This window comes from Oreochromis aureus, linkage group 23 (assembly GCF_013358895.1).
Source record: "Oreochromis aureus strain Israel breed Guangdong linkage group 23, ZZ_aureus, whole genome shotgun sequence".
NCBI lineage: Eukaryota > Metazoa > Chordata > Actinopteri > Cichliformes > Cichlidae > Oreochromis > Oreochromis aureus.
Genome location: NC_052963.1, coordinates 9,698,815 through 9,714,301, shown reverse-complemented (window position 1 = coordinate 9,714,301; position 15,487 = coordinate 9,698,815).

Genomic DNA, 15,487 nt, shown 5'->3' with positions numbered 1-15,487 from the left:
CAGTAAAAGGAACTTTTTAGCATACCAAGACATTTTGAAGCATTCCATCCTCCTAACCTAGTGGGAACAATTTGGGGATGGCCCTTTCCTGTTTCAACATGACTCAAAGCAAGGTCCATAAGAACTATTGGTTATGGATAATTGAGTTTGATCTAGAAGAACTTGAATTGCCAGCACAGAGTCCTGACCTTTGAGCACCTTTGAGATGAATTAGAGTGGAGACTATGAGTTAGGCCTTCTCATCGAACATCAATATCTGGCCTTATAAACGAAACCTTATGGAATAATGAGGTGATGTCACTCGAGTTCATATGCATGTGAAGGCAAATGAGCAAATGCTTTTGGCAGTATAGTGTATCTGACAATAGAATGTAATTGGACCATAGTACGTATCTGGGATTTTAACCCTTCAGAGCTCTTTCCCCCTTCATGGTCTTGTAAGTCAGCTGACATTATTAAGTCAGATCCAACATGAAAGGAGAAGGTGGGTTGCAAAATGGTTTGCAGATGCACACAAAATATGGAAAAGCTAAAGTAGCTTAAATAACAATTGGATGTATAGATGGGAATTAGCTGAGACATCAGCCGATATGGGCTGGCACTGAGATCGATTAATTTTAAATTCATTCAACTTGTGATTGTGAATCTTGATTGTCTGTTTTTTTAGATGGTACCATCTGTCAACTATTAGCAACACAGTAACTACCATTCAGCATAGTTATAATGTGATGCCTTTAAAGTGCAAGCCATATAGTGTGTGTACCATGACTGTGTATTCAGGTTTTAATTAAAAAGTGATTTAAAAAAGTAGTAACCTTAGCACCTTTATTACTTACATACAAAGTTCCATGCGTTGAATGTAATGACGCGTAGTAATAATAACATTATCAACTACAACATCTAACCAGTAATTTCTTTCAGGCTGCCTGCCTTACACAGAAGATGCTGTTTATTGCCTTCACTGAAAAAAATACAGATACCTACCTATATTATTCGTCTTGCATAAAAAGACCACATAGAGGACTTTGGAATGGCATATCAGTTGCCTGGTTATGCCTTTGTTTGCATTTGCTTCCTAAAACATGTTTTGTAATAACAATGTGCTTTGATCAACTATACCAGCTGCAGCTTGGAAAGCCCAGCTGAGGCAGCTGGGGAAAGCAAAATAGTGGATTTGCCATCCCCGTCTCAATCCACGCCTCCTCACTCTCTTTTAGTCTCTCTAGTGGAAATAAACTGTTCTTTTTATATCAGGAAACAGCCACACAGCTGGTCTGCTGTCACATGTTGACTGATTCTCCTGAGCCATAGAACTCATAATCATTGTGATCAATTATCATCTTGTTCCCAGATGACCATCTTTATTTGGTATGGCCTACCCCCTGTGTATTTTCAAGCAGTGATGGAAGGCCACAGTCATTTCAGAATATTAGGAATGTGACAGTTCTTCATTATTTTCTCTTTTCCTCTCTTTTTCAGCAATTTTATCGTAGATAATTGAGTTTTTGTTATATAACTACATATATAACTTACATTTAGTACTGCATTTGCACTATTTACATTAAGTGTTATGTGGCTTTTCATGTCTTTATATATCAGTCTAATAGGTGGTTTTCAGTTTAACAAGCTTCCAAGGTGCTATAATTACTGCTACTGTTGACAAGGCAATGACAAATTATTTTCATGGGGAAAAGAAATAATGTGCAGGTAGGGAGACTGATCTGCCATATAGATACAGAAACATCAATAATTAATTCCCAGAAATCTGGACAGGGCTTCAAGGCTGTTTCCACAGTGGAACAATCTGTATGTTACATTGGATAAAACGGCTTCTATTTAAATCTTCAGTTGCCTCATTTCGGTAAAGTCAGACCTTATTTTATTTAAGGAAAAAAATTATGTCAGTTCAAGATTAAAATGAACGGTTTCTAGGTGGAATAGACTTCTGTTCTTCATCCTTAAAGTGATTCATCTGCCCCACCACCTCCCTGACCTCCTCCCTGTGACTTCTGATCTTTCATATTTGGAGGATGAATAAATACAAAATTAAATGGACCAAAGAGCTCTTGTTTTCTGTTAGTGATCCAGCTGTCACATTCTCTACTGTTTTGAGTCTGGAAAGGGCTTGTTTGGGTCAGAAAACAATTCACACTTTGACACCCTACAAGTGTGTGAGATTTACACTTTGACACCCTACAAGTGTGTGAGAACAATTACCATTCTTGCCCGGGAAAACGGACAAATCTGAGACAAATCATATTCCATTTGCTCTGATAGAATGCATCCGGCCCTCTAGCATTCAAGCAGATTTCCAGATTTCTAGTGCAAGGCAAGTAACTCTATATTTCTGTCACTCAGTCAGTCCTAAGTCAGATGTGCAGAAACAGAGACATTTTTAGTTTTTAACTTTTACCACTGTCCAGTGGAAATAAAAATGAATGTAATAATTCTACACTGTTGTCCTAGTTTCTATGACCTATAACTTCCTACATCGACACAAACCTCTGCCTGCACCACAATGCATGAACACTTTTGATTGCCACCTCCAAGATTTTAAACTGAACTTAGAAGGTAGATAAAAAATATTTTAACAACATGTATTTCAGACCTATGTGGTGAGACATAAGGAGTCACATCACATTGTGTTACAGATTACTGTTACCATGAAACAGCAATGTTACAGTCAGCGAAATAATTATTTGGTCCCGTGGGGAATTTGTAAGCTTGCTTACTTACAAAGAAATAAACAATCTCTGATTTTTCTAGTTGTTTCATTTTAATGGAGAGAGAAAAACTATCAAACAAATAAAACAGAAAAAAAACAAACATGAAAGTTCACATAAAAGAAAATTATACGAGTTATAATGTATATATTATATAAATGTCACTAATTGAAATAAGTATTTGATCCCCAAGCAAAACTTCTCTTCTTCCAACAGAAGGTGTTTATCAAGACACATGAAGGGTAATGGAAATATTCACTAGTCCCAAAAGTATTCACTTCTCTGCCTTCACATACACATAAACGTGAGTGACATCCCATTTTTAATCCATAGAGTTTAATATGATGTTGGCTCAACCGACACAGCTACAACTTCAACTCTTCTGGGAAGTCTTTCTGCAAGGTTTAGGAGCATTTATGATAATTTTTTACTGTTTCAGAAGGGCATTTGTGAGGTGAGATGTTGGATGAGAAGGCCTGGCTTACCGTCTCCACTCTAATTCATCCCAAAGGTGATCTATTGTGTTGAGGTCAGGACTTTGTGCTGGCCAGTCAAGTTCTTCCAGATCAAACTCACTCATCCATAACCAATAGTCTTTATGGAGCCTGCTTTGAGCACTGGTGCGCAGTCATGTTGGGATAAAAAAGTCCCATCCCCAAACTTTTCCCAAAAGGTTGGGAGCATGAAATAGTCCAAAATGTCTTGGTATGCTGAAGACTTCCTTTTACTGGAATTAAGTTGTCTAGCACAACTTTTGCAAAACTACCCAACACCATAAGCTCGCTTCCACCAAACTTTTCATTTGGCACAATGACAAGTTGGGGATGGCTTTGGTTTGAAAAACCAAACACAGCATATCAGCATGATGGTGGAAGGATGTTGATTTAGGCTTGTTTTACAGCAGATACTTACACAGTATCTGGGCACCTTACAATCACTGAGTCAACCATGAGCTTCTTTGTATGCCAGAGTATTGTGAAGTCAAATTTCAGACCTTCTGTGCAGCAACTAAAGCTTGGCTTAAACTTTGCCATGTAAAAAGGACGAATTCTAAGCAGCAGCACAAATATATAGCAGAATGGGTGAAAAAAAAGACAATCCAAGTGGCTTGGCCCAGTCAAAGTTCCAATCTCACCAAAATTGAAATGCAGACAGGAACTTAAGAGGGCTGTGAATAAAAATGCCTACAAAGAAGAATGAACCAACACTCCATTGGTGTTAGAGACTGATAAAGTCATATAGAAAACAACTGCTTCAAGTTATTGCTGTTAAAAGTGGTTCTAGAAGCTGCTAAATGATAGGGTGTGCTTTTAAAGGACTGCATGAAGTCCTTTGATAGCTTTCTTTTTCACAGGACTGTATGTTGGCTCTACTGACAGCATCCCAGTATTGTAATTGAAATTGCTTAGAAGACCGGACATTTTCCCTTTGCAGGGAAGCTGTCAATGAGCAGTCAGAGGGTGTTCTTGCTCACATGCAATGATTGACGTCAGTGGAGATGCTAATGCTGCAGGAGATGAGATCATTTTCTGCCTCACTGTGGGTGCATGTGTGAAAGTGCTAGAAAAGGTCGAGAGAGAGTGTGCGTGTGTGTGCCCATGTGTCTGTTCAGAATAATCCTGATGTGTGCAACTAGCCCTGCAAAAAGAAAGTCCCCTGCCGTAGAGTCATTCGGGGTGAGACTCCTCATACAGAAATGTCAACATCACTGCAAATGAAGTTGAGGTAAGAGCGTTAATGGACTCGTTTGGGAACTGCCACCGTGTCAGAAGCAACTTGTTAGAATGAGTTTAAGAGAGAAATAGCTGATTAATTATTTGCATATATTAGATTGGCATAGCTGCTAAGGCAAGAGCAGTGTCTCTTGACATCAAGTTAGCCCTAAGAGGTTCATGCAGTCTCCACACTCGTACTATAAGGATCATCACCCATCACAGATGTCCTGTTCTTATCCCTTTAAGTGTCTTGGAAAGAGCAGCAAAATCAGTAATTATTCTCTGCAGCTTAATCTATTATGAGGGCATTTCTGACACATTTTGAGTCACCTCGGACTCAGGCCTCGAGGTTAGGACCCTGTGGTAATCTTACATTCTGTACAGAAACTTTCAACAATTTCTTTGCTCCAATTACTCTTCAAGGATTTTTTTTTTTTTAGTGATGCTGATACATCCAGGCTTGCAAGGGAATGTGATTTTTCCCCCCTCCTTTATTGTAATGTAATGTTACACTCCCTTGAAAACAACGTAGTTTGTCTCACCTTTCTTCAAATAGGACAGAGTATCATTTTTTGTCTTCTTTAACGATACAAGCAGCGATACAATTAACAAAATAATAAAACGGGTTTTCCAGCTGTACAGCATGACTTGAGACATGTTTCGTAATGTGAACCTCAGCAAGGGGTCTTTTTTATTCCTTATATTTATTCATTTTGATTTCAAAAGTATGGATGTCAAAATAATTCAACTGAAGCTTCTGGGACTGTAATTAAATTTAATACCGCATAGGAGGGATATTTCAATTTAGCTAAAGGGGTTTTCTTTTAAAACAACACTCCTCCTAAACCCCCTGGAGTGATTTCTTTCCATCCTGCTGCGGTGATGACCAGCATATGCATGCTTTTTCATTTTGTAACCCCCACAGAAATGAATACACAGTTAGACTTTGATGTAATTTATTCCAATTCGCTGTGGATGTGATACAAACTTAAAACTGGATGTCTGCATTTATGTATTTTTTTGCTATGTTCTTCTCTCGAGGGAGCCGCTTTACTTTCAGTCAGAGGATGCACTGTGATGACATTAATGTGAACTCGAGCCGTGAGGCAGAGACAGCCAATGATAGTTCGGTGATAAGTGCTATACTAGCTGTCATGTACATCACACAGTTACAATGTGGCCACAGCAAAGAAACTGGTATTCTTGTCAGTACAGTCATACCGAAAAATTTCTGTCTGCTTAATTCAGTTCACGACCTTTTTAAAGTAACTGCAAATACTAGCGTACAACTTTTGACCTAAGACTGCCCTTACAGTGCCAGTGCAGAATATTCCTTTGGGTAATTGATATCCATGTCTCTGACAGGACATTAAATTCTTAAACATCTGCAGTGGAAGGCAGTGTAACAATGACATAAGTAGCCCAAAGTGCCTTTTATATTTTAGTGCCCTTGAGTATAAATTGAATTATCCATGAACATCACATTGTCTCCAGAGAGAAGCAGCTGTCGACCAACTATGGAAATGTGGATCTTAGATGAAGTGAATGTTTTGTTTTTTTTACCTCATCTAAGGTTATGCCTAAATGTCCTTTGATTTAGGCATGAAGTACCAGAAAAGTACAGTTCTGAAATCTATTATGGCCCTGAATTGGAAAACACAACAACAAGTACATATTATTATAATTTTTATTGAAAGGAACTGTTAAGGTTCAAAAATATAGGGAAGGAAACACAGGAGGAATGCAAGTAACCACACTGGTCCAAAGGGTAAAGACGATGATTTTAATGAAATGACACACGTGGGAGAATGAGCGGACTCCGTAAGCAGACAGCCCCACAATCTCATCCTCCTAACATCAAAATACAGTTTTATATGCATCAGAGTATATTTAGTGACGCCCCCTCATTGCGTCATCACATACATCAGCTTCAAAACCACAAATGTTCTATTCGACAACTTAAGGCACAATTAAAAGTACACTGGCTTCCATCTTCTCCCCGGTGGTTTCCCGTAAGCCAGCTCCGCTCTCGCATCGTGCATCTACTGCTTCATCCGTCAACTCTCACCTACACCCTAACAGTGTGTGTGTATGTCTCTGCGCGTGCACAGAGTGTGCATCTGCTCTCTGCACCTTAGTTGACCTCACTTAGGCAACCAGGCTAAGGCCATCCTGTGTTGTGATGATCTTAACTTCTATGTAAAATGTATAAAACAAATATTTCAATCTACTACAACTACTTAAAACTTAATCAAAGCTTAATCAGACGTATAAATGCATAAAAGATGATAATAGCATCATCAAAACTCTGGTTTGGGTTTCACTTCCTACAAAAGCATGTAACTTCAAAGACATATAACTTCCTGTCTTCTTTTAGCACAGAGTTACTCTTTCACCCTGCAGTCTGCATAAACATTAAAATTATAAATTCAAAAGCACTTCGGGTTATAGATTCAACTCAACAGTTTAAAGTGGTTTTTTTACTGGACCTGTAATAAAGGCTAATATGATACCAATATGATTATGATGCAACAGTAATGACAGTAATAACAGAAATAACAAAGTAATAAAAATAGAATTAATAAAAATAAAATAATAAATGGAAATAACAAAATGACAAAAATAATACTTAGATTCCCAACAATTCCTCTCTTGACCTCTGGATGTTATCCAGAGGTCACCAAAACAAATAAAAGCATGACCGAAACTAATAATTCACAGAGTAGATCCTAGCCTAAGACTAGATTCACCTTAACTGTAATGGATAAAAAGAACCTTCTCCCTACTATGCTCTTCCCCTCACTTATGTCCATCAATTGTTCTCTTTATTCAAACTTGGTTCAACCTATTATGTTTGGGAGTCTTTAATCAAAAGCATAAACCTAATTATCTTCTGACTTTCTGATTTTTGTTCCTATATAATCTTAGACATCACTCATCTCAATCTACAGCATTTTAACAGTCTTACAGCACTGCTGTCATATGTTTCCTGTTGTTCACTCTATTCAACATCCTGTACTGTCACAGCTCTGGCCTAAAATCACCTTTCACAAGAAAAATCATCATAACCACTTATTCTACACAAGGATCAAAGAAAAAACAACCATTTTAATCAACTAAGTATAAACATATGATCAATAGCTCCTAAATAAATTTCATCATAGCTAAAAGCTGAACTCTAACTGTATTTTAGAACTCACATTTCCTGTGTTATAACCTGTTTTAATATATCATTTTATTTCATTTTGCTGCTCTTAATGTAATGGTACATTCTAATTATCTTTTATCAGTCATTATATTTTATTTTATCAGTCTTAACCAAAATACATAAGCTTTCCCCCCTTTGGACCTGGTTTAAAGCAAAAACTTGATCACTTCAACAAGTATTTGTTATTCTGTAACTGCTTTTTATGTAATAAGACTAATTTAGAGCTGCATGTGTTATCTCAATATTTTACATGTCACCCAATTTAGTTACAAGCGAAACTCCTATTCAGTTAAATGCTAAATGGATTTCAGGCCTTTGCCTGGAATCAATACTGTCAGGTGTGTTGATGAACTCTATATGTCTGTAAGCGTGCGCAGCCTTCAATGCTCTGTCATCTTGTACAATAAATTGCTCGGACCTCGCCTCCGAACAAAGCTTCTGACCTTCAGTTATGGACTTGAGCAACATTTCTTTAATAAGCACAAAATGCAATGTGTATGAAATCATTCCTGTGTATATAATCTTCAATACTATTCATTCGGGTCAGTGACACTTTTAACATCCTCATAAAAAGCTCTCCTCTACCCTAGAAATAAATCTATTTACTATCTATTTCTAAAGCCTTCATTATAACAACTTATCCTAAAAGTCAAAAGAAAAAATCACACATTTTCTACTAGTAAAATCTTCACTAATCTTCCCCAAAGCATATCCTTTATTCCCACAGTTTCCCTTTAAGTTTGGTGTACAACTTCTTATCAACACCAGCAATTCATCTTCTAAACAGAATTCGGTTCATTTTACTCCTTTCTTTAGAATTAACAATCTCTGCCTCAGTTTTACCATCTCTAAATTATCAAACAACCCCGATCATTATAAAATCCTAGTAAAACCCCTTTCAAATTAAACAAATTAAATCTTAAATCCCTCTCTTTTTTTTGACACATCTCATGTGGCAAAAAACTCAACATGCTTCACCCAAGCTTAACAAATCAAAAGGAAAAAAGGTTAGTCATATCATCTCTCCAAACACTTCAGCCATCGTCCTCTCAGGTATTTCGCTCCGGCCCTGAAAACCTGTGTTTAAGGAACAAAATCAATTTAATCATCATGTCAAATCTTCTCAAAATCGTTGCTCCATGCAAAGTCCGGATCCTCGGAACTTCCTGGAAACAAAACCTGTACGTTACCTTTCATACTCAACTCCCCCTTTATGATCCAACCTGTGTCATGACAAAAAATTAAACTTAAACAGAACAGTTATTAATCATGAGTTACCTCAGTTAATGGTAACTTGAATCTCATCAAACAATGTTTCCCTTTTAGCATTTAGCATTTTATAATGTAATAACATAGTCTAACCCAAATCAACAAAACAGACCTTCACTCAAAGGAACATCAGCATCCCCAGATTTAAGTCTTCCACTTCTCCTGTTTTTCAACCTTTTATTTATTTCCCCCCTTGGTCCCATCACTCACATTCACTCACATGCATTCACACATGATATTTTTGCTGATACTGCAGCCTTCTGCGCACGTCATCAGATGCTCCACATCAGCAAAATGAGCTCAATCATTTGTTTTATTTCGTTTTCCTTTTTAGGAAAATAGTTCTCTATACTTTTGACTGGATTGACTCGATACAATCCGTTTTTAGACAGAGACTCGCCGCCAATTGTGATCTGTAAAGCCCACCTGATTTTCGTACTTGGTAATTTTGTCAGCGCCGTCAGTTCACTTTCTTCCAGGCCTGCTTAGAACAAAATGAAAAAAAGAGAGAGCTGATTATTAGCTCATCAAAGTACAAAACAAAATCACCTGACAGGTTTTTTCTCTAAGTGCACTGTTACAAAAACTATGGGCCCTTTTAGACATGTCCATGTTTATCAAAACTCCCTCTCTTGAAATAGAAACAACAGCCTCAAAAATCTAAAACAATCTCAAAGTTCACCCGTTCACTGCACTGAAACCTCGTCAAAAGCTGCACCGTTTTACACACAACCATGTCTCCTTTGACACTTCACCATACTTAGATTCAGCCTAAAATATAAACACGTTATAACAATGTGTCAACACTAAATTATAAATTTCTTGTCCAAATCTGCACCTCTGAACTGTCTACTTTGCTTCCTTTCCTCAAGGCCTCAATCACACACACACACAGGAAGCTCCTCTGTCGTCACTCACTCGAGCTAATTTGCATACTGTTTCATCTCAACAAGTCAACGTGACAAAAGAAATACATGTTTAAACCTTATCACCTTATTCAATTATTTTCATTTTCTTTCTATACTAATCACTTACTTTTATCAATCAGTGCAAGAGCACTCCTAAGTCACCTTTAAACTACTTTAATCACTTCTCTTTTGTTTGTTTTTTTTTGTTTGTTTTTCCATAACTCACTCCCTTGTCATACAGCTTCTTTTGAGTTATTCCACAACAACTCTATTTTATCCAAGTGTGTTTTAAGTGTATTTTCTTCAACATTCACACCATTTTAACACTCATGAAATTAGCAGGCTGATTTAATTACATATGTTTGTGTTCTTAGCCAGGTTTTAATCACTATCTATGCATTACTCTTCATGAGCTTATCTCTGTAAGGTTAGTGCATTTTCTGTTTGTATGTGGGATTTTCATAAATGTTTCTTTGTGATCTTTGTGATCTTGTAAATGTTTCTTTTGCAGTGTTTCAAACTCCTTTTGACAGGATGTGTTTTCTCTCTTTGGCTCATCACTGGTCATTGTTAATGACATTTCCCTTCATCTGTGCCCAGTGGCCTTACCTGTTAAATCCGTCTCCTCCAGTGACTCCAAGGTCACTCCGGGACTTAGGTTCAAGCAATCGTGACTGCGCCTTGCCTTAGGTTGTCCCAGGGTTTCGAGGTGGGATCTTACCCGTCATGGGCTGTCCAGCCTTCCATGCCCGCCTACTACAGGGGCCAACTGGGCAAGGGTGTTATCAGGTCTAGGGACACACTGGTTCTGGAAATTAAAGGAGTGTAAACTGCTTTCTTTATTAAACTTTCAACAATAATTTCACATGTAACAGTTTGTGTACTTGGGTTTTCAATTCATTAATGTAATTGTTAGTTCATGTATTTATTTCTCTCGGTCTTTCTCTTTTCTAAAACCTGTAATTAATATAATTTTATTACTTTTTCTTAAGACATACATTCGCTTCATCTTCTTAGAGTTTAACTCGTCTGTCTATTTCTCTGGGAGCTCCCCTGACATCATCAGTCACACACACACACCTTCCTCTCACACACAGCAGCACAGTATTTCCTGTTTCTCTTTCCTGTTTCTGCAGATTGATCAAACACTTGTTTTTTCATATTTACAGTCTACAAACCCTCTTTAGTTTTACTAAGTCTTGGTCTAAAAACAATACACCCTTATTTCATGCACACTTTTAAATATTCCAAGTTTTTGCATTTGTCAGTTTTCGTGACATCATTCACACAGTTAAAATCACTCAAAATACGCTCTCCTAGGAGTATTTTACAGGCATGCTTTTCAAACTCAGAAGGAGCAAATGAAATAAGAACAATTGAAACCTCTAATCATTCTCACAGCACACGCATAACTGGAAAAACAAAACACCACAGCCTTTATTTCTGAAAACAAGTTGCTATTGAAAGTAATATTTTAGTCTTCGGTATCTACAGTGCACTGAATATATATATATATATCAAAACTCAGTCAATTACTATACATCCACTACCGCAACTCAGAACTTTATTTATAACCCTCTAATAAACATAAATGGCGTCTTAAACACAGGCATTCAACAATGTTTGCAGCAGTCCTTGTGAAACCAGCTGTGGTTTAAGCAGTTCACAGCTTCTTATTTGCATTTTATTGCTTTCTAGGACATTCTAGTCTCTAATTCCTCTGTTTTCATGTTACAGCGTCTGTCACCAGCTCACTAGCTGTATTCAGACCTCCCTTTGACACACACAAACACACACTCCCCTAAAACCCACAAAAACTATCCCTAAAAACACACACAGAACCCATAAGAAACTTCATTCATTTATTTATTATTATTTTAAACCCTTAAGATGTTGTGCTGTGTTTCCTCTGTGCCCGCTGCAACCTATATTAACATAAAGCCAAAATTTAAACAGTCTGTCAAATATAACTCCTTATATATTATGGAACTGGAAGAAAAACTACTCACAATGTGCTAAACCCCTCCTTAGCCCAACAAACATCAAACAACTTACACCTATATGTATCACTCAAAGTCAACAACAATACATTAGAAACACCAAATGTAACTGTGTATATTATCTCAAACTGAAACAAAACCCATCTAAAAATCCTAAAACATCTTACTTGGACACACCAAAAGAGACATCACATCACAGACTCCTTTCACACAGAAATCTCCTATATATTACACAGACGTCTTTTACTTACAATAACAACCATTATCAGGCCTGAGATTGCACAACCTACAGAATTTTGACAAATTTAAATTAACCCTCCAAGGGATAAACTCCAAGTTTTTTATGATCAATTAACCCGTCTCGGCCCCGGACCGTGGTCACATATCTAATGCCCTAACACAATTTATAAGCATGAACCAACCCAAACTCTGCCTGAAGCTCTATTTTTGGGCATTTCACATCCCAGGCTTCCCAAGTTTTAAGTTAAAGTTACACGCCCGAAACCGGTTTCTACTGACCAAAAAGCGCAATGTACTGTCCCGGACAGTAAAAAGTGATCCTTAAATCACTTAGCGTATTTTGGGATGCCCCGTACCCCACAGATTGCCAAACTGGACTAACCCTATTCACCGATAGGTCAGGGTCAAGCGTCCTTGACCAGGAGAGACCGTCACATCTGAGCTGTGCGCTTCCTAAGACTATCCCATAGTCCCGTCCTAAGATAATTTAATTACTTTGAAAACACCCCATAAAATCACACAAGCAATTATATTGATGTTCAAGCCCGGCTTTATATTCAATTAAGACTTAACTGTCACAAACTTTCACCAATAACCTATAACTCTAAATTTACTCTGCAGTCCAACTACTTTAAATACACTTCTTCTCTTTACTCTTTACTTATTTTCAACGTTTCATTATCTTTACTTCAACTTATACTTTAGTTCTCATGAGATTTTCATCAAAATCAAAACAGACATCTATCAGTAATTTCAGTGAGTAGACTTTTAATTTTGTAATGATGTCCAATCTGGCACACTTAGAAATTCAACAGGTGGTGCCTACCTTTTGTTTTATGCCGGCTTGTCACTCACTTTGACCACTGACCAATGCCTGAGCGCCTGACGCCTCGGACCTTTCTCCGTCCTGTCTCACTTCCCCCCTCGGACGAGCCCCCAAATGTTAAGGTTCAAAAATATAGGGAAGGAAACACAGGAGGAATGCAAGTAACCACACTGGTCCAAAGGGTAAAGACGATGATTTTAATGAAATGACACACGTGGGAGAATGAGCGGACTCCGTAAGCAGACAGCCCCACAATCTCATCCTCCTAACATCAAAATACAGTTTTATATGCATCAGAGTATATTTAGTGACGCCCCTCATTGCGTCATCACATACATCAGCTTCAAAACCACAAATGTTCTATTCGACAACTTAAGGCACAATTAAAAGTACACTGGCTTCCATCTTCTCCCGGTGGTTTCCGTAAGCCAGCTCCGCTCTCGCATCGTGCATCTACTGCTTCATCCGTCAACTCTCACCTACACCCTAACAGTGTGTGTGTATGTGTCTCTCTTGCGTGCACAGAGTGTGCATCTGCTCTCTGCACCTTAGTTGACCTCACTTAGGCAACCAGGCTAAGGCCATCCTGTGTTGTGATGATCTTAACTTCTATGTAAAATGTATAAAACAAATATTTCAATCTACTACAACTACTTAAAACTTAATCAAAGCTTAATCAGACGTATAAATGCATAAAAGATGATAATAGCATCATCAAAACTCTGGTTTGGGTTTCACTTCCTACAAAAGCATGTAACTTCAAAGACATATAACTTCCTGTCTTCTTTTAGCACAGAGTTACTCTTTCACCCTGCAGTCTGCATAAACATTAAAATTATAAATTCAAAAGCACTTCGGGTTATAGATTCAACTCAACAGTTTAAAGTGGTTTTTTTACTGGACCTGTAATAAAGGCTAATATGATACCAATATGATTATGATGCAACAGTAATGACAGTAATAACAGAAATAACAAAGTAATAAAAATAGAATTAATAAAAATAAAATAATAAATGGAAATAACAAAAATGACAAAAAATAATACTTCGTTCCCAACAGAACACAACGACCTGGGGTGAAGTCGATGTAATTTCCTAAATATGTACAGCTCTCAGCATTGTCCATGCATGAATTTTAATTGGAGTTTGAAAGGCTACAAGAGGAAATTACAAGTATAGGAGAGTATTTTAATAAATAACATTGATACAATGTTTCTTTATTAAACATCAAAAATGTCCCTACTGAAAATGAACTGAGAAGAAAGAAGCTGTGTGTTATGCTCTTAATGCCCAGATCTTCACAGGATCCCTCATACTGTAGATATAGAGGAAAATATTTCAAGGTAATGCAAGGCTTACAGTATAAACCAGGGGTTGCAAACTCATGGCCTGGGGGCTACTTGTGGCCCACGTCACCCCTACTTGTTGTTTGTATTCAGCAATGATAATGCTCCATGGTTTATAGCTCATGGAGTCGAATTCAGAATGTCCTTTGAAATCAAGTAATACAGTATAAACTCATTTTTTGTTTCAAATTCTACCTTAAATTAAGCCAGGAACACTGATGTGAGTTACCTCAAAATGATTTGATAAAAAGATTTGATAAGATATGATAACACGATACGATACAATACACTAACACTGAAAATGTCCACCTAAATGGGAAAAGAAAAGTGAAAACTGCAGACCTAACTTAATTTCTCCAGCTGAGTACATATAGGGTTTTTTTTTAAGGTTTTCCTTCCACAGTCTTCACAACTAATATTTTAAAGGGGATTCTGCTATTTTGCTTTTTCTTCTGTTTGTTGATATATATCTAAATGTTTTAAAATATTGGATTATCATGTTAAATATTACATATGCCATATGGTACATATGCAAACCTCATTATTTGAAGCTTTGGTAAGTAATCAGTGAGCTAAAAGCTCAGGTTTCAGACTGCTCTAAGTGTTTAGTTCAGACCATATTTTTCTCTATTCTGATCCTTCATATGGATGATGGTGGTCAGAGTGGGCATCCCTAATATAGTCAACTCACACACATAGCTGATTCTGAGCAAAGAAGTCCCTCCCACCTGCTGAGGAGTAGCTAATACGAAGAAAGTTAGCTTAAAAGGAGAGCACATTAAAGCAAGAGGAGCTAAAATGGCTTTTTCCAGACAACTGGTGTCCTCTGTGGTTGAATATTGAAGCCAACTGGGAAGTGCCAAAAGCAGTGCAGCTTCTCTACCAGCCGTTCAAGGATTGTTCAGAAAGTGAGTCAATCCCCATGTCCCCATGTTAAAATGCCCTCAACAGAAATAAACATGTTTACACCCTGGTAGGAACAGTGGATTTGATATTTATAGTGAGTCCCCACTTCATCACAAAACAAAAGTCGGCTTTTTTTTTGTTTTGCATTTTTTTTTATTGATTAATAAATATTATTATGGATATTACTAAGGCAGCTGTGGCTTGTAGCTGTATGCTGGGCCTCACTTCCTAATTTAAGTCAATGATCTGGACGCTCCATTGTGTTTGTGCTTTTTGATGGAGTACAGATATAGCCTGTGTCAGAAGTTCGTGTTTCACTTTTGGTGAACAGAATTGTAGAATTAGTC